This window comes from Gossypium hirsutum, chromosome A10 (genome assembly GCF_007990345.1).
Source record: "Gossypium hirsutum isolate 1008001.06 chromosome A10, Gossypium_hirsutum_v2.1, whole genome shotgun sequence".
Lineage (NCBI taxonomy): Eukaryota > Viridiplantae > Streptophyta > Magnoliopsida > Malvales > Malvaceae > Gossypium > Gossypium hirsutum.
This window is the reverse complement of record NC_053433.1, coordinates 74592185-74617190: the sequence shown is the minus strand read 5'-3', so window position 1 is coordinate 74617190 and position 25006 is coordinate 74592185. Positions and strand designations below refer to the sequence as shown.

Sequence of the window (25006 nt, the reverse complement as noted above, 5' to 3'; positions counted from 1 at the left end):
TAACTCCTACAATGATAATTAATTCAATATTTTAAATTCAATATTATCTCTTTTACGATTATATAAGAAAATATTTAATATATTGTATAACCATAATTTTTAATAATTATTGTAATTTTATGTGACCATAATCATAATTAATTAATCTAAACCCTAAACTCTTAATCCCTAATCCCTAAACCATAAACTTTAAATCCTAAAATATAAACCCTTAACCCCTAAACCCCAACCCTTAAACCATTACCCCTAAACCCATAATACATAGACTTTAAAATAGTATTCAATTAAAATATTTTTAACAAATATTTTTCTATGTTTTTACTTTCAAAATTTTTTTAGTTGTCATTATTTTTCTAAGGAATTTAAATATTTAATTAAAAATAAATTGTATTTTAATATAAATAAACCAGTTAAATTATAAATAGACAGATGAAATGTTTTTTGCAGCGTTTTTCCAAAAGCACCGCTAAAACCTCGATCTATAGTGGCGTTTTTACAAAAGCGCCGCTAAAAATTGAGCAATTGTGGCGTTTTTCCAAAAGCGCCGCTAAAACCTAGATCTATAGTGGCGTTTTTCCAAAAGCGCCGCTACTGTTCAATTTTTAGCGGCGTTTGGGCCAAAAACGCCGTGATTGCTCTATTTTTAGCTGCGTTTGAACCAAAAACGCCGTTATTGCTCAGTTTTTTGCGGCGTTTTATCGCAAACGCCACTAATGTATAATATTTACGGCGTTTTTTGTTCAAACGCCGCTAAAGCCCTATTTGAGCTTTTCTTGAACTTTTCAATTAGGTCTTGGAATGTTTTTGTATATTTTAAATCGACCCTTGTAATTTTATTCGTGTGTCATTTAGGCCCTCAGGTAGAACATTGCACATTGAGACCTGGAATATTCTCCCATCTAGCCCCTGCAAGTTTATGCACTTGTTGCTTTAGTCCCTGGCAGCTTTTAGTATTTATGGTTATGACCCATTATTTTATGCTATTTTGCAATGCAATCCTTGACCTTTTAATTTCATTTTTATTTTTAAATTGCTTCTGTTTATTGTTTTTTATTGTTTTTTTATTTGCTCTGTAAACCTTTTAGATTTTTTCTTTTTACATATTATTTCACTTAAACTATTTTATGTTTATCCATTTTAAGTTTTTTATATATATTATTTATATTAAAACTGTTTTGCCTTTTATTATCCATTTTAAAATTCTTTTTTATATTAAAACTGTTTTGCTTTTTATTATCCATTTTAAAATTCTTTTTACACATCATATATTTAAAGCTTTCGTATGTTATTCTTAAAGGGTGTATAAATTATTTATTTTGAATTACTTTACATTTTATTGTATTTTATTTTTTTAAAATGTATTATATGTGTTAATTCTTTTAAATCGTTTTATACTATTTACTTCAAATTGCCGTTTATGGTATTTATTTAAAAAAAATGTTATTATATATTATTTATTTAAAATCGTTTTGATTACTTATTTTAAAATTGTTTTATATACCTTATTTTGAACTCTATTTATTTATTTCAAAATGTTTTATTATTATTATTTACTTTAATTTTTTATACATTATTTATTTCATACTTTTGTGTATATACTTATATGTATAAATATATATTATCTATTTTAAAGTTCTTCGTATATATATCATCCTTTCTTTAAAAAAAAATCGTTTTGTATATTGTTGATTTTAACTTTCTTTTTTTCATATTATTTATTTTAAATTCATTCATTGTCATTTTAAAATTTATTTCGCAATTGTTTTATTTTAGTTTGCTTTCAACTATTTATTTTTAAATCGTATTATTTAACTCACTTGTCCTTAATTATTAATACTAGTAGTTAAATGATGTATGTTGTGAGACTATTGCCATTGTGTGTTATTTAATTTGTTTATTCATGTTCATATTATTGTCATTCGCTTGTGTAATATTGAATTCATGTATTATTGTCCACGCTCATTACTATATTTTTATTTTTGTGTCATTGCATCGTGAATTAAACCCCAATATATTTATCCAACTTAGATTGCTTTATTTTATTTCAAGCAAAATAAATGTATGCCTTCAAACATTGTAGTAACTATTATTCAAAAAAAAAATTCTAAACAAGGTAATGTTTCGCGTTTTAGGAAATTTGAGAAATCGTACCCTAACTTACGGGGTTTTGATTTTCTCGATAAACCTAAATAGCCAAATACCCTTTTGAATTTTAAAATACACGAAATTTCAATAAAAATTTTAAAGGTAAACTTATTCTCGATGGCTCAAAATGTCACATCCTAACTTACGGGATGTGGCATATCATTATCGCGGGACGAGTGAACCTTTGATGCTCTTTCGACTTAATTCAAGCTTTTTTACAAAACAAACGTGAATAAGAAAGATTGTATTTTAAGTCCGTTTCCGATTTTCAACTTTCGACATTAAGACACTAACTAATCAATTCGGTGCCAATTTTGGGCGTGACGAGGGTGCTAATCCTTCCTCGCATGTACTCAACTCCCGAACCCGTTCTCTCGAGTTTCATAGACCAAAAAAAAAAACACCAATTTAATAAACTAAAGCGTTTTATTAAAGAAAAGGTGATCCGATCACACCTAATAAAGATCGGTGGCGACTCCCGTTTTAATTTTCATTTTCGAACAAAGTCGATTCCTATTTTCAAAAAAATGGTTTCGACAATGATAATATATAATAAACAAAATACAATATATTTATTTCATATTTAGATATTATTTAAACATACCAAAATATATAATGTGATATTAAAATATATTTTGGTTTACAAAATTTCTAAAATATAATATATTTAAATAATATATAATAAAGTATTAGATTATGTCATATCCACGACGCGGTGACAAAAAAACATTTCATGTAAATTAAATTCTTTCACAATTTTTTCAACAATAATCAATTATGAAGTATCAAAAAACTTGTGTCTAAATATTGTTAACAAGGGTTTAATCATTGAATATATTATTTTTAATTATTTTATTTGAATATTATAAAAGCAAGGAAGGATAAAAGATTAATATTACTTATCATCTAAAAACGGATGTGCTTGAAATTTCACTTACGAAACAACCTTAAACTAAGTAAGAAGAGGCTTAAACATAGTCATGATGATCACTCATCAATAGCCAATTCTTGTGTCTATTTTTATTTTTAATAGTCTAGTTGTTCATTTATAGTATTTTTATTTTTACTATTTTAGTTGTTCATTTATAGTTGCAACTGCACCTCCAACTAACTTGCAAATTCAATGAACTTTCGATCTAACCCTTTCAAATAAATATAGATAAAGTTTTCGATTTAAACCAGAAATTTGACCATTGGATGGTGCAATTGAGAGCTCAGGTGCAACTGAAAGAACCCCATAATCCTTACTGTTGGCATATGGACCATGTCAATCATGATTGATGATATTTAACAAACATGTTAAGAATTCCTATTTTTTTTTTTATTTCTCACATTTGATATCTTGCCCACTCCTCTACCTTTAGGCTAAAAATACTTTTGAAATCATAAACAATGTTAAACAAATAACTTTTGAAGACAAAAATGCTACTCCTTGAACACATAAGCTACGATTTATTTATTTATTTTATTTGAGAAAGCACTTTGGAGTTAAAATTATATTTTTTTAAAATTCTATTTTATCATCCAATGTACTTTTTTTCAATATTTATATTAAATAAACAATTCATTTCTTTTAAAATTTATTTCAAATATATAATATTACAATTTTTTAATTTATAATTGTTATATTTTAATATCTAAAACACTCTTTATATATTCAAATTAAATTTTTACAAACAATTGACATTAATTACTTACAAACATTTAAAATTGATATACTTCATATATCAAAATATTAATAATGAATTACAATAACTTATTTTATTATATTTTTATTGAGATATCATAATATTAATGAATTTAAATATCTTTAAATAATTTTTTATTTTACAACATCATGTCTAAAATGGATATTTTAACTTTTCAAAACCACTTTTTTTACCCTAATATTGAATATTTAAATCTTAAATCTGATTTCTCAAAACACTTTTCCACAATAATTTTCAAAAGTAATGCTAAATTAGCCCTAAATCACATTGGACCAAAGTTCAAGTTTCATGTGTATAACTGCACCAAATAAAATTTCATGTATCAAATTACACATTGGACCAAAATTCATGTATAAATTTGATATTTATCCCTTTATTTTCTATAAGGTGAAGGAAATAGGTGCATAACAACCACCTCTCTATAACATTAAAATGATGTTATAGGCATATATATACCAATTATTTCTCTATAATAGGCAAATTCTTGATAGATAAATGAGCAAAGGGTTGGTTGTATAAATTATATATATTACTAAAAAAATGAAAAAGTAAATTATATATATGAAAAAAATTTAAATAAACCAATTAATTCAATAATAAAAATTCGGGTAAACTATACCCAAGGTCATCAAACTTTAATAAGTTTGCGCTTTGGTCACTTAAATTTAAAAAGTTATAAAATGGTCATTGAACTATTCCAAAGGTTTCATTTAAGTCATTGAACTATTCAAAAGTTTTTATTTAAGTCACATGATTGTTAAGTTTTCTTTTTAAATGTCCAGTTAGTGAGCTTCAAGCGACTATTTGACGATTGGTATAGTGGATCAGTACCCATCAATGAGTAGAAGAACATACCTTAAATTTAAGTCAATCTAACAATCAATGTTAGAGATCGAAGAAGAAAGATGTTTAGATTTTGATTAGCAAATTATTGACGTTCAAAGTTGTTTCATGAAAAATACTGAACTATGGAGGGGAAGGGGAATAAGAGCTTTCCATTGCTGTAAGCGGTGTAAATAGATTTGCTAATAAAAACTTTTAAATAATTCAACGATTATTTTGTAACTTTTTAAAATTAAATAACTAAAATATAAATTGACTAATAGTTTAATTACCTTTAAATGTAGTTTACCCTAAAAGTAGAAGCATTGGTAGAAGATAGAGATTGAAAATACTTGAGAAAATTAAAAATTAATAATAATGGATGAGCATTTGAAGAAAAAGAGACCAGCAGAAAACGCGGTTTTCTTTTTATTCTTTTATACCTTTAAGGACTTAAATTTTTATTTTATAGATTAAAATGGTTATAGTTCTTTTATACATGACTTACTTACGATGACTCAAAATAAGAAAATTTTGTCCTTCAAATATATTATTACTAACAAAGGTTTCATTGTCATCAAAGGGTTTATATTTAAATACACATTAGTGTATAAATTTATACACTTAATTAACAAATCTTTATATATTTATTTGAGAGATTTTTTTACTGAAATGTTAAGAATTATTACCTGGTTCATTATAAATATATAAATTTATGTATAGACAGTGTTTAATTTTGTTCAAATAATAAAGTTTTTTTTTCTAGAAATAATGGAATGATAATGAAATGCTGAAGTATATTGCATAGAGAGATCGAAATTTTAATTTTAAAAACAATATTATTTGTAGGAATAACCACCAACGTTCAACATAATTATAAAATCATAAAATAAAATAAAAAAATTAAACTAAACTAATAACAATGATTTAACGAGGAATTGTAAAACAATAATAATAATAAACTAATTGAGTTGCAAAGTCTTCTTTCTTCTACAAAAGAAAGTCGAAAAGCCAGTTCGATGAACAAGCCATTGAATAATAATAGTGATAGTAATAATACTAAAACCAATAGACTTCCAAAGTCTTGTTTCTCCTGAAAATAAATAAATAATCACCACCAAATCGTATGAAGCAACCATAAAATAATAATAATAATAGACTTCGAAAGTCTTGTTTCTCCTGAAAAATAAATAGATTGAACTAAATTATGCTGTGTATGACAAAATTTCATGTATCAAATTTAATATTTATATTTTTAGTTTTTTTATAAGATGATAGGTGCATAACAATCACTTCACTATTGCATTCAAATGATGCTCTAGACATATAACAATTATTTCTCTATATTAAGCAAATTCTTGATAGATAAATGAGCCTATTATAAAGAGGGTTGATTGCATATATTATATATATTATGAAAAAAAATTATATATATGAAAAAAATTTAAAAATCAATTAATTCGATAATAAAAATTAGGGTAAACTATACACAAGTTCATCAAACTTTAGTAAGTTTGCGTTTTGGTCACTTAACTTTAAAAGGTTACAAAATGGTGATTGAACTATTCAAAAGGTTTCATTTAAGTCACTAAACTATTCAAAAAATTTATTGAAGTCACAGGGTTGTTAAGTTTTTTTTTTAATGTCCAATTAGTGAGCTTTAAGTGACTATATATATCAACGATTTTAACAATTTAGTGATTTAAATAAAAAACTTTTGAATAGTTTAACGATCATTTTTTAACTTAAATGAAAACTTTTGAATAGTTTAACAATCATTTTCTAACTTTTTGAAGTTGAATGACTAAAATATAAACTTACTAGTAGTTTATGATCATAAGTGTAATTTACCCTAAAAGTAGAAGCATTGGTAGAAGATAGAGATTGAAAATACTTGAGAAAATTAAAAATCAATAATAATGGATGAAACATGTGAAGAAAAAGAGACCAAGAGAAAACGTGGTGTTTTTTATTTATTCTTTTATACCTTTACGGACTTAAATTTTTATTTTATAGATTAAAATGTTTGTAGTTCTTTTATACATGACTTACTTATGATGACTCAAAATAAGAAAATTTTGTCCTTCTAATATATTTTTACTAACAAAGGTCTCGTTGTCATCAAAAGGTTTATATTTAAATACACATTAGTGTATAAATTTATACACTCACACTTAATTAACAAATCTTTATATATTTATTTGGTAGATTTTTTAGTGAAATGTTAAGAATTATTACGCGGTTGACTATAAATATATAAAATTATATATAGATGGTATCTAATTTTGTTCAACTCATAAAGTTTTTTTTTTCTAGAAATAATAGTACACTTCCAAAAAAAATCTAGATTTCAGAAGGAATAATCACCAATATATATGAAAAATAAAAATAAATTAAACTAGACTAACAACAATGATTCAACGAGGAATTGTCAAAAAATAATAAAGAAGCCATTGAATAACAAAAGTAATAATTATCATATTAAAACCAATAGACTTCCAAAGTCTTGTTTCTCCTGAATATAAATAAATAATCACCACCCAGTTGTATGAAGCAACCATAAACATCAGCACAAAAATCAGATTCTGAGGAACGAAAGATGCTCTACAAGAAATCAGCGGTACATTTGATACTAGTCCTACTGCTATCATTTTCTCTACTCTGCCCTCCATCTTCAACTACAAACACTTACTTAACCGGTAAGTTGATTTACAACTATATATAATACTTGTTCTTCATTACTTATTTTTATGATCTCTTTCTGAATTTTTTTTTTTTTGAATATTTTGTGTTGGTATTTGGGGTTAAAATTGTAGTGAAGGAGAGGAATGAAGTGATACACAGAAATCTGATTTCGGTAAAACCACCTCCATGTTTTCGACCTGATCGTAGTTGTCATAGAGGTGGTGGTTATGTTATATGCCCTCCTTACTGTTGATAGCTTAGAAGGAAATTGTGTTAGCAGGGTGTCGAAACCATCTTTTTTCAAAATTTTGAATCGCCTTTTTGAAAATAAAACGTGGAATTGCCACCGATCTTTTTATTTTGGTGAGATCGAATCACCTAAGAATTTAGTTATTTTAATAAAACATTTTTGATTTACTAAAACAACGATTTTGGTCTACAAATTTTTGAGAAAACGGGTTCGGGAGTCAGTTACGCATGAGGAAGGATTAGCACCCTCACTACGCCCAAAATTGGTACCAAATCGATTAAATGCTGTCCTTTTGTAAAACGTTTTTGAAATGTGGTTCCTTTTCGATAACATTTGAATAACCCGAGTTGGTTATCAAAATTATCTTGCTTAAGAGGAATATAGCATCACATCCAGCACGATAGGACACGATCCTTTATACCCTCGAAAACATGATAAGTTTCGAGTTCCAGAAGTTTATATGTTGAAAATCGTAAAAGGATGCCCAATTATCTAGTCCAACGAGAAAATCGAAACCCAGCACAATAGGGCACAACTCCTCAAATTTCTAGATATCAGACATTGCCTTATTTTTAGAATTTTAAAAAACATGAGTGAAATTCTAAAGGAATATTCGATTATTTTGAACAAACAGGAAATTGTAACCCAGCACGATAGGGCACGATTCCCCGAGTTGCCAAACATCGAGTATTACCTTCGTTTTGAAGAGTTTTTAAAGATATGAGTGGAATTCCAAAGGAATCTTCGATTGTTTCGAACAAACGAGAAATCGCAACTCAACACGATAGGGCATGATTCTCGAATTGCCAAGCACCGAGTATTGCCTTCGTTTTAAAGAGTTTTTAGAAAACGTAAGTGAAATTCAAAAGGGACCTTCGATTATTTTGAACAAACGAGAGATTGCAACCCAGCACGATAGGGCACGATTCCGCGAATTGCCAAATATCGAACATCGCCTTTATATAGGATTTAGAAAAACACGAGTGAGATTCTAAAGGAACATTCGATTATTTTGAACAAACGAGAAATCAAAACCCAGCATGATAGGGCATGATTCCCGAATTTTCAAGCAATCAAATATTGCCTTCGTTTTAAGGAATTTTCAAATGAATAATTGTAAAACCGGCTTAAGACACATTAATTTGACTTGAAATAAAATGGAATAATTAGTTTTGAAGAGTTGGAAATTAATAAGTGATATTTGTAAACCAAAAAGGAAAAATAAACATGGGATAATATGCATGTATGAAATACTATGATAGATGAATGAAGATAATATAATTCACTTAATCAACCAACAAAATGAACAATTAAATTCAACCGATCTAGGAAAAATATTATCAATTTCTTAGGCATGAATGAAGAATAATCAATATAATAATAATACAAAACGAAAATAACATACATAGCCTAATACAATACGATCAAATGCGAAATATGCAAAACAAAATAAAAATTAAAAAAGAGATAATGTGTATAAGACAAAATTAAAAGGATGAACGCATAATATGTTATAAATGAACTGTTGAATTTGAAACTTTTTGTAAAAACAAACTAAAGATATATATATACATTCACTAAAATATACGTTAGAATGAAAACTTTTAAATCAAATAATATATAAATGTTAAAAAATATTTATTAAAATACACTCGATAAAGAAAAATTTAATAATATATAGAATACGAAAGTTTAGCAGGAATACATAATAAGATATAATTTTAGGAGGTATACACAGTAGATTCACAAAATATATGTTTATAAATAGTCTTGGAAATAATTAGTTGTAAAAATTGCATGAGATTAAGAATGTATATGAGACTAAATTAAATTTTCCATATGTAACAAATTTTTAAAAAAAACATAATTATGTACACAATAGATTAAAAAACATATACATGTGTACAAATAAATTTAGAAGTAAGTACATATAAAAATAGCATGGAATTAAACATGAGTCTAATATGTATCGATGTACATAAAAAAATTTAAACAAAAATACTATATAAAATGTTAAATAATATGATATAAAAAGAAACTTCAAAATGGTGATTTTATAAAACATAAAATAGAGTTATTAAGGTATCTCACATATATATAAAATATTAAGTACTTTAGAACAACAAGCATTTACAAATTAAAACCTCAATCAAAATAATATATGTACTAATATATATAGAATATTTGAAGAAATATTACACAAAACGTCAAAATAATAAGATAAAAGAAACTTCAAAAATAATTGTATAAATAAAAACAAACTAAATTATCAAAATGGATCAAACACATAAAAATATTAAATGTATTTTAAAATGGCAAGTTATACGAACAGAGGACTGAATTAAAATGGAATTAAAATGAGAGAGATAATTTAAAAATAAAGAAACCAACATGGGGACCAGCGTGCAACGTGCATAAATGCATAAGGAGTAAAACTGGAAATATTCCAGATCCTTGTTGAGGCACGGACCCAGTTGGAAATAAGCACAAATTACAAGACCAAATTAAAAAACAAATGAAATAAACAAGGTGCAATCAAAGACTTGTGCGATGGGGAAGGGCTTGGCATGTCCAATTCAAGGCTACAAATACAAGCCATAAACGGCGTCACTTTGTGTTGTGCTTCTTAAAAGCCAAATATTTTGGCAGAACAAATTGAAAAAGCCAAAAACCTAGAAGTTTGCTCCTATTCGGCCGCCACTCAACCTTCCTTCCAACACCACGATGCCTTTAGATCCCCTTTCGGCTTCGATTTCAATGAAGCGAATCGAGATCCATGGCCGATTCGCAAGGTAAGGTTTGCTTTTTCCGCTCCTTTGTTTTAAAATGAAAATGATGAAAACAATCGATGGAAAATAGATAAAAATGACAGAAAGATTAAAAAGACTAAGAATGATCACCTCTTCAAAAATTGTTTTTGAATGTTTCTATTCAGTTTTCGTATAATGTATGTGTGTATGCCCCCCCTTTTTTCCATGAACATAGGGCTTCTATATAGCCGAAAATAAAAGAAAAATACAAGGAATTTTTTGTTTTTTTCTCTCTACTGCTGTTTTGCAGTGCTATTCTTGTCTGTTTACGGGTGTGCGTGGCCCGTGGAGGCCGTACGGTACTGGGTACGGAGGTATGGAGGGGGCAGTCGACGTTGGAGGCTGCTAGGGTTTCCAGTGACCAAAATTTTAGGTTGTTTGGGCTTATTTTGGGCATTGGGCCATTGTGTTGGGCCCGGACGAATTTGGCCCATTACACAGGGCAACCCAAATGAATGGTTATTAGAAATGATTACTTGTGATTTTGTATTCTGATGGCCTTTATATATATCAAATAAATTTAGGAGGTTAAAATTTTATAAGATGTGTGTAACGCCCCAATTTTCAGGAATTCTGAGAATGTTGGCATAGGTTTAATTATGTTAGTGGGCCTCTAGAAGGCCCAAGCTTAAGATAGAACCTGACAATTTTAGTTAATTTTTGTTCCATAAGAAAAAGGGGGTGAAATTATGAAATAGGACCTATGTGAAAATGTTTGAAAATGCTATAGGCTAAATTGAAGTGGCCAAATAAATAGGAGTGCAAAATAGGTGGATTTGCATGACAAACCTCCCATTTTACATGAAGTGGCCAGCCATCATGTTGTTGTAGACAAAATGTGCACTTGATATCCATAATTTATGGTACAAATTGATGCAAATTGATAATAGGTTAGGTAAATGTTCCATGATAATGGGTTAGGTAAATGTTTCATGATAATGGGTTAGGTAAATGTTTCATGATAAGAATTTCATGTCTTTTGTATTAAAGAATTAAATGGATAAAATATGAAGTTTTATTAAAAGAAAAAGGGGTGAAAAGAACAAAGTTTTGTCCATCTTTGTTCATCATAGCTGAAAGTTAGAGAAGAGAAAGGAGAGGAGAAAGCTCTTGAGTATTCGGTCATTAGGAGGAGGAAAATTGAAGGTAAGTTCTTGGTACCTTGCTTCTATTTTGAGGTTCATGAGTTCTTATTGATTCTACCTTAACTCTTGAAGTATATTTTGATTTTTAGTTGTGTTGTGAGCATTTGGTCATGAATTAAAATGAAGGAAATGGTTGTTGTTTCATGTTCTTTTGATGAAAAATGGAAGATATGTGAAGTTGAGCCAAACAAATGAGCATGCATGTGCCTTAGATGCTAAAGGGAAAAATCGGCTAACATGTTGTGCTTTAAAATGATGAAATGGAGATTATGCTTAAGTAAAAATCATAGATATGTGATGATTGATTGGTGATATACATGTTTAAATAACATGCATGCAAGATAGGTGTATGAAAGAGTGATTTGGTAATAAATCTGCTTGGGACAGCAGCAGTAACGTGACTTTGGAAAATCACCATAAATTGTGGGAGATGAATTAGAAGCTGAATAAATTATGTAATTAAAGCTTATTGAGTCTAGTTTCTAATGAAATAAACAAGAACATATTTTTAATTCTGTACAATGAGAAATTTGATTCGTAATGAAGAGTGGTCAGATTAGTCAAACAGTGAAACATGGGAAACTTTGAGAAAAATCTGGTATTGATTGGCTAAACCAAAAATTCTGAAAATTTTATGGATAGAATATATATGAGTCTATTTTCAGGGAAAATTAACGGAACTTGATTTGGAGTTTCGTAGCTCCAGTTATAAATAATTTAGTGACTGTTGCTTAGGAAGACAGCTTGCAGTGAACTTATGATTATGTGGTAAACATTGACAAAAATTTGTTAATGAGTTGCTTATTGATTTCTAATAAGCTTACTATGATCTGTAGGTGTGGTTGGCCGAATTTTGTAAGGGGTTAATACGTAGTTTGTATTTGAATAGTTAGATTAACGTGTTAGTAATCCAATTGTAGGCGGTTCGTGTGTGGATCTCGTCAGCATATCGTCGCAAACAGGTGTGTAACTAACACCCTCTTTCTTAGTCTGGATCGGTAAAAGTCGAAAAGCCGAAATGCCGAAAACCGGTATTTTGTAGATTTGCGAGTGTGCGAATGCTCGTGAGGTAAATCGATTAATGGTTTTGGTAAACTGCAAAATTTGGATTGCAAAGTGCATGATTTCTGTGCCCTCGATATTTTTGGGCTTAATGGGCCAAAATTGGAATGATGGGCCAACGGGCCCAATTCGGTAAGAACCCTCGGTAGTGATTCTGTTAGTACGTGAAAGGTAGGAATATGCATGAAAAACCCTAAAATAGATCAATTACTGAAATATCTTTAAAAGTGGAAAATTTACAATTTTACCCCTAGGAGATAAATTACCGAAATACCCCTAGGGTTAAATTGACCTAAATGCATGTTTGACTGTTGTTATTTACTGCATGCCATGTTGTTGTTATCTGATGCATGGAACTGGGATATTGACGGAGGAAGTACTGAAAGTGGCTTGTCCACGTACTGGAGGCTTTGCCTCAATTTACTGTTAACTGAACAGCAAGGCTGCTACTATGGAGTGTTGGGCTGGGTGGGTTGAGCTATTCCCCACATGAAGTGTATGGCTGGTACGGGTGGAGTGTAGTGGTTGGTGGGTTGAGTAGTCTCCCCAAATGGGCTTGCATATGTTATTGATGTTGCATGTATTTTGAAATGGGCCTATGGGCCATACTGTTATCTGAATAAGGGGCTAAGGCCCAGTTTATTGTAATCTGAAAAGGGCTCTAGCCCAGTACCACTGTTACCCAAATGGGCTTGCATATATTTACTGATGTTGCATGTATTTTGAAATGGGCCTATTGGCCATACTGTTATCTGAATAAGGGGCTAAGGCCCAGTTTATTGTAATCTGAAAAGGGCTCTGGCCCAGTACCACTGTTACCTGAATGGGCTTAGGCCCAATGGGCTTGAGCTAACTTGGGCTTTGAATGGGTTTTCCTTACACACTGAGTTTCCCCAAACTCACCCCTTTTATTTTCATCCACGCAGGAAATGCCCAACCATAGTGGGCTTGGAGCTGTGAGGGAATTCGGAGTGGCCACCCGTTCTGAAAGTTTGATTTTTCTTCTGGTGAACTGGACATCCTTTTATTTACGTTTGAAGTTTTTGGGCTTTTAAATGTAATAAGGCCGCTTAATTATTTTTGATGGTTTTAATATGTATTACTAAGATAGGTAATACTTATTTTAACTGTTGAAATTGCATAGCTTTAGGGCGCGTTTTCAAAAACAATAATTGATTTCAAAATAATACGACAACAAGCAAAGCTTCCGCAATGAAAGTATTTTCCAAAATTAATCACTTTTCCTAAAAATGACTTAATCAAAATCGGTTTCCTAGAAATATCCATAACGTTAAGGTATGGCAATGGCGGTATGCATGTCTAGGATTGGATCCGAAGGGAGCTTGGTACTTAAGCAGTCCGATGGACTCACCACCTCTTTTCCTGTTTCCTACCTGGTGCACAGCTTCCATTCACTTTAACCCTTAATGAATTAATCTTTTAAACATCAAGTACGATTTTCTGGACTTAGAATGAAATTTTTTTTTTTACGTTTTTGATGTGGCATGTCGGATCCGGCCATAACTTCTGGGCCGGGTTTGGGGTGTTACAATGTGTATTTTGATATATTCATATATTTGTATTATGTTTGAAACATTTAATCAGTGTAATGTCAATTTAAAGACTTCAACATTAATATTTATATGTGTTGAATTATTCTCCAAATACATCTTTTGGATTATGTTCCATGAGGTTAATAATTAAACAAATTTGCTATATTTCCCATTATTAATTATTAATTAGTTTTAATTATTATGTGAAAATATAGTGAAGGTGAATTTAGCATCTTAAAATTTTCAAAGGAAATAAATAGAATATATGTAGGGCAGGCTGAGAAATTGTTGAAAAACACAAATGGGGATCAAATTTTATGCTTTATGATCAGTGGATGAGACCCAAAAATACATTATACAGTTATATATAACCTTCAAAAGCAATCAGATCAAAGCTGGCCAAACATTGGCGGGTTGTGAGATGATCCCTATGCTTTCAATACTTGTTATACTTGTGTTACTTTCACTACCCTTGCATGCATCTTCAACCACCAGCACTCGCGTTAACCAGCTATCAGCCTTGAAAAATAATATGTTGTTTTATAAAAGATGTAAATGCTCAAATTTGACTGGGACAATAAACCAACAACAGCCCATTACTACCCAATTGAAACTTATTACAAATTAACCCAATACCTAAGCCCAAGTAGCCCAAAATCTAAAAAAAAAATTCAGCAAAAGAGGAAGAGAAAACCCTAGGTGCCGCAGTCTCCATGTGCGTCCCCGGCGTGCACTCCGCTCGAGGGTCGGCTTCCACCCGCTCCTTGCACCAAAACAAAAACCTGCCCCCGTTGACTCCTAGCAGACCTGCAAAGTAACCCAAAAAAAGAGGCAAACACAGCGAAAATGCAACAGCAGAAGCAAGGCCGAATAGTGATATAACATTAACATGTATTTGGCTATAAAGACACACAAAACAGATTGTAAAAAAGGAGGATTCGATATTAACAAAAAAAAACGAAAAAATAGATAAAAAAAGGTGATTTGCGATTTCAATTTTTCTTTTAGTTTTGGAATCTCATTTCTTTTCTGGATGTTTTTTAGTCTTTCTTTTCTTTTGCATAAAGAGAATAAAAGGAGAATAACACTTACCTCCGACCTCTCATCACGTCCTTTCTGCGCGTGATTGGCCACCAAGTCCGATGGTGGTGCGACGGCGCTCCAAGGTTGAGGCCAAAACCCTAGCAAAGGGAAAAAAGGGGGGGGGTGTTAAGAACTTGTTTTGCTGCTGGTATAAAATGGCAGATGGCCATTCAAGTTTTGTTCTTTTTTAGTTTTAATAAACATGAAACGATACCATTTAGGTGCAGACCTTGGAGATCCGACCCGATGGAGGCCATGACCCGCGTGTTTTCACGCGTTATGGGTTATTTATGAAATCGGTCCTCCCACTTTTTCGATCTGTTTCGATTGGGCCTTTTTTTTGTTTCTTCTTTTTCTTTTAATTTTAGCACAGAACTCTGCTTATATCTCATTTCAGTCCCGCATAAAATGTGGCGTTTAAGAGCATAGGGATATTTTCCCTTTCAGACCCTCTATTTCACTCGCGTGTTACAGTTTGGTACCCTGCTTCATTATGTTTCTTTTTTTGTTCTTTAAATTCCTTTAAACTTTTAGTCAAGCCTTTTATTTCATGTATTTGTCCATTTATTTACTTATTTGTTTAGTTATTCATTATTCTTTTATTTTATTTGTTTAAACACTTACTTTCTTATTCATATATATTGTCATTTTATTTATTTTTAATCCTTGCATATATTTATTCACAATGTTTTGTTTTATTTATGCTTTTATTATTATTATTACCTTATTATCTATTATTTTATTATCGTCTATTTGTTTATTTATCACTTCTTTTTTTATATATTAAAGAAATATATATTAGATTGAATATATATATTTTTTATTTTTATTTTTAAGCCTATTATTATTATTATTATTATTATTATATTTTCTTTTTACTTATGTGGTATTGTTATTATTATATTAACCAATTTAACATTACTGTTGCCATTATTATTTTCTTTTTACCTACTTGTTATTATTATTAGACTAATTTGGTATACTATTACTATTATTATTATATTTCTATTTCTATTTATTTTCTTATTCTAAAACTACTACTATTTATCTATTTTTTTATCTATTCCTATTGCTGTCATATTTCTATTTATTATATTATTTTCATTATTATTTTTTAAATAATCGTATTTTATTTTTACTCTCGTTATTATTTTATTTATTTATATCCTTTTATATAGTTTTTAAATTTTAAGTTTTTGTTATCATCATTATTTTTATTATCATTTTATTATTATTTATTTATTCATACCTTTTTAACTCCAAGCTTTAGATCATTTATTACTATTATATTTCTCCTATATTCATTTATTCATTCTTTTTTCTTCACATACATTTATTTTACTTTATTTTACCATTTATTTATATCATTTTTATAATTTTAAAAGTTTTAGATTTTATTATTATATTATTATTTTTCTCGATCTTTGCATTTTTAATCATATGATTATTATTATTCTTATCATTATTGTTGTTGTTTGTTGATGATTATCATTTTTTACATTATTGTTTCCATTATCATTATTATTATTATTATCTATGCATATTAATATTTGAGTTTATTGATATCAATATTATATATTATGTTGTATTTTGTATGTTACGTCATTATTATGTCAAATTTGTCACATTACCATTATCTGCCAAGTATAACCCCATTCATGTTTCAAATGATACATAATCAATTAAAACGTATATCATTTTTAAATGTTTCATTAATTTTATCTAAATTTGTACAAAAAAATAATTTTAAATAAAACAAAGGCGATGTTTGATGTTTAGAAATTCGAGGGATCATGCCCTAACGTATTGGGTTTCGATTTTTCGTTTATTTAAATAATTAAATTTCCCTTTGAAATCTCGTCTGCGTTTTCTAAGCTTTAAAACAAAAGCGATGGTTGATGTTTGAGAATTCGGGAAATCGTGCCCTAATGTGTTGGGTTTCGATTTTCTGTTTATCTAAAGAATCAAACATCCCTTTAAAATTTCGTCTGCATTTTTCTTCAAAAGAAAGGCAATATTTCGTGTTTGGAAATTTCGAGAAATTGTGCCCTACGTGTTGGGTTTCGATTTATCGTTTGACCGAACGACCGAATATCCTTTTAAAATTTCAATGCATAAGTTTTGGAAATTATGAGATGATTTTGGTATCGAAGGTTTGAAATGTCGTGTCCTACGTGCTGGATGTGATATTTTATTTCTTCGAAACAAGAGAATCTTAATATCTACTTCAAGTTATCTAAATATTCATAAAAAGTGATCGTATTTTAAAGTTTATTTTAAAATCTTTTCAACTTTCGACTTTAAGACGTTAATTAATCGATTAGGTACTAATTTTGGGCATGACAAGGGTGTTAATCCTTCCTCGCACGTAACCGACTCCCGAACCCATTCTCTCAAGTTTCGTAGACCAAAAATGTCGTTTTAGCAACTAAAATGTTTTATTAAAACAAAGGTGATCCGATCACACCTAATAAAGATTGGTGGCGACTCTCAATTTTTGTTTTCCTTTCAAAATATAAAGTCGATCCCCGTTTTTCAAAAAAATAGTTTCGACAAAAGAAATTAGCTTTTGATAATTTCAAGATTAAAAATGACCTTTATAAAGAAAATGAATATTTTGTAATTTTACAATAAAATTTAAATTCCGTCAACTTAATCAAACATGTAATCTCTCTATCCACAATCGTTCTAAGAAATTTCCTCACTCTCCTTTACGTCATTTTCCCCTAGTAAATTAAAATATTTCTTCCTTGGAGTACTCATGTTAGGTTTGAAAATGACAAATATAAAATAAAATAAATAGAGTGGTGCTTTATAAAATTTCAAAAATTTAGCTTACACTCTCTAATATATATTTTCCAAAAGTTTTCATGTGAAACAAAATTTGTAATTGATTATTTCGATAAAATAAAAAGTAGATATATATATTGAGTATACTGTAGCAAAATAGTAAAATTTTCATGGAATATCCATATTTTTAATTAACATGAAACTAAAATTTTTAATTAATATTAAAATTTATAACTTAATATCAAAATTTTTAATGTGATACAAATATTTCTAACAACATCTCATTAATTATTTTGGTATATCAAAAACTCTAAAATTTCTGAACATACCAAAATATTTAACAAGATGCCTGACAAATTTTTGTTTTTGGTACTTGATTAAAAAAATTTGTATCAGATAGAAATTTTGGTACCCCTTTTAAAAATTTTGATATAGACTCTACCAACCAAAATCTTATCAATACTAACAAATATTGTTATATCAAAATTCATTTTTTTATGTGGAAATTATTATCATAATATATAACAAACAAAATACAGAATATTTAATTCATATTTAGATATTATTTAAACATACCAAAATATATAATGCAACACTAAAATATATCTTGGTATACAAAATTTTTAAAATACAATATATTTAAATAATATATAATAAAGTACTAGATTATGTTATACTCAGGATGTGGATGAAAAAAACATTTCAAGTAAAAGAAACTTTTTTAAAATTTATTCAGCAATAATCAATTGTGAAGTAGCAAATATATATATATATATATATATTATTGTGTTATTTGAAAATTATATAAAAACAAGAAAAGATAAAAGCAGCATCATAATAAGTATAGAATAATATTATTTATCATTTAAAAGAAAAGATATGCATGAAATTTCACTTAGGAAACAACCTAAAACTAAGTAAAAAGTGGATTAAAATATAGTCCTGATGACCACTCATCAATAGCCAATTCTTGTATCTATTTTTATTTTTACCTTCTAGTTGTTCATCTCTAGTTGCAACTCAACGTTTTCAATCTAATCCTTTCAAAGTCAATGAACTTTCGATCTAATCTTTTTAAATAAATATAGATAAAGTTTTTATTTAGACTATAAATTTGACCATTAGATGGGTGCAATTGTGAGCTCTGATGCGATTGAAAGAACTCCACAATCTTTACTGTAGGCATATGGACCATGTCAATCATAATTGATTATATCTAACAAACATGTTAAGAAATCCAAAAAAAATTTTATTTCATCATTAACATTGATATTTTGCCCACTCCTCTACTTTTAGGCTAAAAGTATTTTTGGAATCCTAAGCAATATTAAACAAGCAATTTTTGAAGACAAAAATACTTTCACCCTTAAACACATAAGTTACAATTTGTAACTTTTTTATTTGAAAAAAAAAACCACTTTGAAGTTAAAATCACATTTTTTTTTAAATCTCTTTTATCATCCAATATAATTTTTTCAATATTTATATTAAATATACCGTTAATTTTCTTTTGAAATTTATTTCAAATATATAATATTACTTTTTGAATTTGTAATTATTATATTTTAATATCTAAAATATTCTTTATATATTGAAATTAAAGTTTACAAACAATTGACATTAATTGCTTACAAGCATTTAAATTTGATATACTTCATATATCAAAATATTAATAATGAATTACAATAACTTATTTTATTATATTTTTTTGAGATATCATAATATTAATGAATTTAAATATCTTTAAATGAATATTTTTTATTTTATAACATTATGTCTAAAGTGAACATTTTAACTTTTAAAAATTACTTTTTACCCTAATATTGAATACTTAAATCTTAAATTTGACTTTTCAAAATATTTTCAAAAACAATTTTAAACTAGCCCTAAATCATTAACAAAAAGACAATGATAGCTGTCGAAACCCTTTTTTATTTTGAAAACAATGAGGATCGACTTTTGAAAACAAAAATATGGAGTCGCCACCAATCTCTTGACTTAGGTGTGATTGGGCCACCTACTAAAATACTTTATTCATGAAAAATCAAAAAGTGGGTTCAGAAGTCGATTACGCATGAGGAAGGGTTAGCACCCTCATTACGCCCAAAAAATTGGTACCAAATTGATTTAATGCTATTCTTATGTCAAAAGACCTTTTAAAGAAAAGATTTTCCAAAGTATGACTCTTTTTAAAACGTTTGAATAATTTAAATTAGTAGTCAAAATTCTCTCGTTTCAAAGATATGCAGTTTCATACCCAGTACGATTGGATACGATCCCTTATACCTTTAAAACGCGATTGATTTTCGACTTTCGGAAACTAGTACACTAAAAATTATAAAAGGTTATCCAAATATTTAGTTCACCAGAAAAATCATACCCAGTACGATTGAGCACGATTTTCTGAATTCCCCAAATATTGAATATTGCCTCATTTCAGAATTTTTGAATGACAAAGAAAATTGGAAATTTGCTCAAAACGCGTTTAGCCGTATTAAAGTGGTCTTGTATCAAAATATTTGTATGAAAAAGAAGGAATGAGTATGGAATAATAGGATACAACAAGTCACAATTAACAAATCCACAATTACATACAATTATTCTAAGTAAAATGACCAAATTCTTAATCATGGATGACGAACAATCAATACAAAAATGATATACAACAATAATTAACATGACATACTATAAAACAATTTACCGAATACGTATAACATTGAATTAGAAATCAATATATAGTACAAGATATTTTCAAAATAATGCTGAATTAATTAACACATAAAATAGGTTAACAAATTGATATGAAAGCTAGAGATATATAATTATTTAAAGTAAATATTGTAGAATAAAATATTTGAATCGGATAATATGCAAAATATTTTAAACACAAATTCTAAAAAGCTGATAATATGCATGGTTGCTTAAATAACATATAAAATATAAAAGAAAAAAAAGACATGATAGGGTATAGTGTACATAACAAAACAAATTATATTTACAAAATACATAAATTTAGTGATGTATGTCTATAAAACTATACTTATAAAGGGAAATTTAAACTAAAATATAACATAATTTTACATATAACAACTTAATTTGGATTGATGAGAATAATACATGTATAAGGATAATAAAATATGAGAATGTATACAATAAATAAATGGTATGATTTAAAATATGGTCCTTAAAAGAAATATCTTATACACATAAATAACTTTAAAAGAAGATATATACATAGAAAAATATTTACATAAAGTTATATGAAAATAATAACATGTACTATAGTAAAAATAATTTAATATGGGTAATGTATATATGAAGAAATTTTAGAAATAATTGTATATCAAAATATCATTTAGTTAAAATATGAATTATAAGATTAACCTAATTTTATCATAGATTATATACGTAATAAATTTAAGAACACAATTATATACAAGTTTATTAAAAATTATATGTATAAGATTATCATGGCTTTAATATTGGATGTAAATTAAATAAATACTAAACGTATACTTAATAAGCATTAAAGTATGGGGATGAATCCAAAAGAAATTACAAAGCAACATGAAATTACTAGCATACACAAACCAAAATGAATTATATTACAAATAAAACATTAATTATTAAAATTGGAATAAAAGAGAAAAGATTACAAAATTCAACTACCAAAAATAACACAAAATATCACAACTAATAATTAAGCATGTAAAAAAAATGTATGTGCAGTAAATAAAGAAGATAAGATTTAATTGAAACAAAATTAAAATAGGAGAAGCAATTTACAAATAAGATAATTATAAAATGGGATCAACGTGCCACGTGCGCGAATGCGTGGGGATTGGAATTAAAAATATCCTGCACCCACAATACTGTACTAGACCGTGGATCAAAGTGAAAAAACGCACAAATCAGAAGGCTAAATTAAAAAAAAGGGGGAGCGAATTGGGTGCTAATTGAAAGGTTCGCGAAAAGGGAAGGATTTGTTGCATAAATAGACCATTTTAGGTGCAAAAGCCCCCCTCCCCCCTACGCTTCTTACACGGTGCCGTTTTTCTTAATATGTTATTTAAAACCTTTCTTCTCCCATTTTCTTCTCCAACGCAGCCACTCATTTCACCAAAATCTCAGTATTTCAGAGATATTAGGGATCTCATTGGCGTCGTTTCGAGGCTTGATATATAATAAACCCCCCTTCCAACTTCGATCTCAACGAAGTGAACAGAGGTTAAAAGCCGATTCGCAAGGTAAAACTTGATTTTCTTTTTTTCAGTTCTAAAATGCAAAATGATGAAAATAATCGCAGGAAAAAAATAAATAAAAAATAAGTGAACAATTTAAAAAACTGAAGAAGATCACTTTTCGAAAATTCTTCTTGAAATTTTTTTGTATTCTCTATGCGGATAGTGTGCATGCGTAAGTAAAAGTACATAGGGTATAAGCAAGGCTTTTTATAACCTGAATTTAGAAAGAAAAATAAAATTATATTTGCTTGCTGTCATTTTTTTGTATTCTGTTAGCCCATTTTTCTTCTCGTATATTCCTTTGCAGGTTCTACGGACGCAGAGTTGTACGGGGAGAAGGCCATGGAAGCCGTGCGTGGGAACCGCTCGTGGGAACCCCATTCTGCTGCTACTCTCATATATTCCAGAAACTTCTGGCCTGGGCTCTATCGGTTTACCTCAAATAGCCAAGAAGAAGGGCTACTGCTGCGGCATTGATCAATTAGTTTTAGATTGGATCTTTTTCGAGTTATTTTCGGTCTCAACTTTGGGGTCCAAAATTTGCAAATGGATTTGGATTAGATTTGTTTTTAATATTTGAGCTAAATTGTAAGGAAACTTTGGACCTATAATTGGTTTTTATTTTAATTTATTTATTTTCTGTAAATAAAATAGGCCCGGGCAAAATAGGTTAACTACAGCTGCCCCTCTTTGCTCATTGACGTGTAACGGGAATAGAGCAAAGACTTCAAAAGAGCCGATTTTGCCCGGTCTTGCTGAATTTTGGCTTTTTGGCGCTCCTCTTTTCCAAACACCTTTAGGAAGATAAGGTTGATAGGTTAAATCTGCTCCATTGCCAATACATGGAGATAAGATTCATCATTTTCAATTTGCTCCACTGCAACTTCAGGGAGCTAATATCCTCAATCCTCAGTCTGCTTCCTTACTACCTCAGGAAGATAAGACTCATTCTTCAACCTACTCTCTTGCTACCTCAGAGAAATGAGACTGGTGGTAAAATTTGCTCCATTATAGATACATGGAGATAAAATTCACCATCTGCGAAGATCTGCTTCACTGCCATCTCAGGGATATAAGATCTTCAATTCTTAGTCTGCTTCTTTGCTACCTCAGGAAAATAAAACTCATTCTTCAACCTGCTCTCTTACTACCTCAGAGAGATAAGGTTAGTGGCTAAAATCTGCTCCATCACCGATACATAGAGATAAGATTCACCATCTGCGAAGATCTGCTCCGCTTCAATCTCAGAGAGATAAAATCTTCAATTCTCAGTTTGCTTCCTTGCTACCTCAAGAAGATAAGACTCATTCTTCAACCTGCTCTCTTGCTACCTCAGAGAGATAAGGCTTAGTGGTAAAATCTGCTCCATTGCTGATACATGGAGATAAGATTCACTGTCTGTGAAAATCTACTCTGTTGCAATTTCAGGGAGATAAGATCTTTAATTCCCAGTCTGCTTCATTGCTACCTCAGGAAGATAAGACTCATTCTTCAACCTGCTCTCATGCTACCTCAGAAAGATGAGGTTGGTGGTAAAATCTGCTCCATTGCCGATACATGAAGATAAGATTCATCATCTACGAAGATCTGCTCCGTTGCAACTTCAGGGAGATAAGATCTTCAATTTTTACCTAATGTCACTGCATTGTCTTCAGGGGAACCTATCCTATAGACTCCATTTTATATGCTCATGCTTATGCCCAAATAATTAGGATGCTATGATTAAAATGAACCCAATGCTCCTAACTAAATGTGTTATGAATGATATATGCAGAAATGAGGATGATTCTATTTTAACAATTTAGGGTATCGTCACTCATATGCTGTTACTGACACGTTTGCTCAACCAACACCTTGACAGAGTATCCCAAAGAAATAAACCTATCTCGTCTGGCGAGCTTGCCCCACTATAATTCCAACGTCCTTTCTACTAATCTTTTTGAGACAAAATATTGCAACTCATAGTTGAATTTTCCTCTTGGTCAATTTGCTACCTCACTCCTCATGTGCTATAGCCAAATGTATATTTTGGTATTTGTATGTATACAAATACCCTTTACCCTTTTTTGAGAATAATTCCCTTTTTGTACTGATCATTTCTTCAAAGTTGTATCACCAGCGCCATATCATCATTTGGACAACAATTCTAAATAGGCGATTTATTCAAATATATCCTTGAACTTGAGCGTATTCTAAACAACTATTCCACTTCAGATTCTTTCATTATCTAGAAACTCCTAGAGTAATATGCAAAACTTCTATTGTGAAAACATCACTAGTTCATTCATCATTATGTCAATGCAACATGCTTGCAATCAAATTGTAATAATGAACAAGAATGGAATTAATCTTGAATTCAAAGTAAATTATCAAAAGAACAACAATGGCCATTAATTTGGGAATGTGTATCTTGAAAAAGAAAGGATAATTCAAAGATAACCAATTTACTGAAAATGAAGACTAGGTACCCTTGTTATCGCAACTTGAGCTTCATTGTATGAACCTCTTGAAGACCAATTCAAACTTGACATGTGTTTAAGAGATCAGAAGCACTTTGTCAACGCCTCAAGATGCAACATACCCCCTTCATGGTTAATTCAAGCATAGCAAGACCACCGCTTTCTCTCTTTGGATCCATATTTGAGCCGCCCTTTTTGGGTTTTCAACTCAAATCCCCTTTGATCACAAGGCGCCCTTTGCGGGTTTTC

General features: G+C 29.2%; 3 long non-coding RNA genes across 3 annotated transcripts; 2 read left to right on the top strand and 1 right to left on the bottom strand.

Moving 5' to 3' along the window:
• The first annotated feature begins 10138 nt into the window (after positions 1–10138).
• Positions 10139–14264, top strand: LOC121208503 (uncharacterized). The gene is made up of 3 exons (XR_005903620.1): positions 10139–10403; positions 12487–12528; positions 13555–14264. It is a non-coding gene; the product is annotated as an uncharacterized lncRNA (long non-coding RNA).
• A 221-nt stretch (positions 14265–14485) lies between these two features.
• On the bottom strand, positions 14486–15879 carry LOC107902002 (uncharacterized). Its single transcript, XR_001685548.2, has 2 exons — positions 15274–15879; positions 14486–14988 (listed from the first exon to the last, which is right to left on the bottom strand). It is a non-coding gene; the product is annotated as an uncharacterized lncRNA (long non-coding RNA).
• Positions 15880–21762: 5883 nt separating this feature from the next.
• LOC107960249 (uncharacterized) lies at positions 21763–22929 on the top strand. The gene is made up of 2 exons (XR_005903619.1): positions 21763–22301; positions 22606–22929. It is a non-coding gene; the product is annotated as an uncharacterized lncRNA (long non-coding RNA).
• The last annotated feature ends 2077 nt before the right edge of the window (positions 22930–25006 follow it).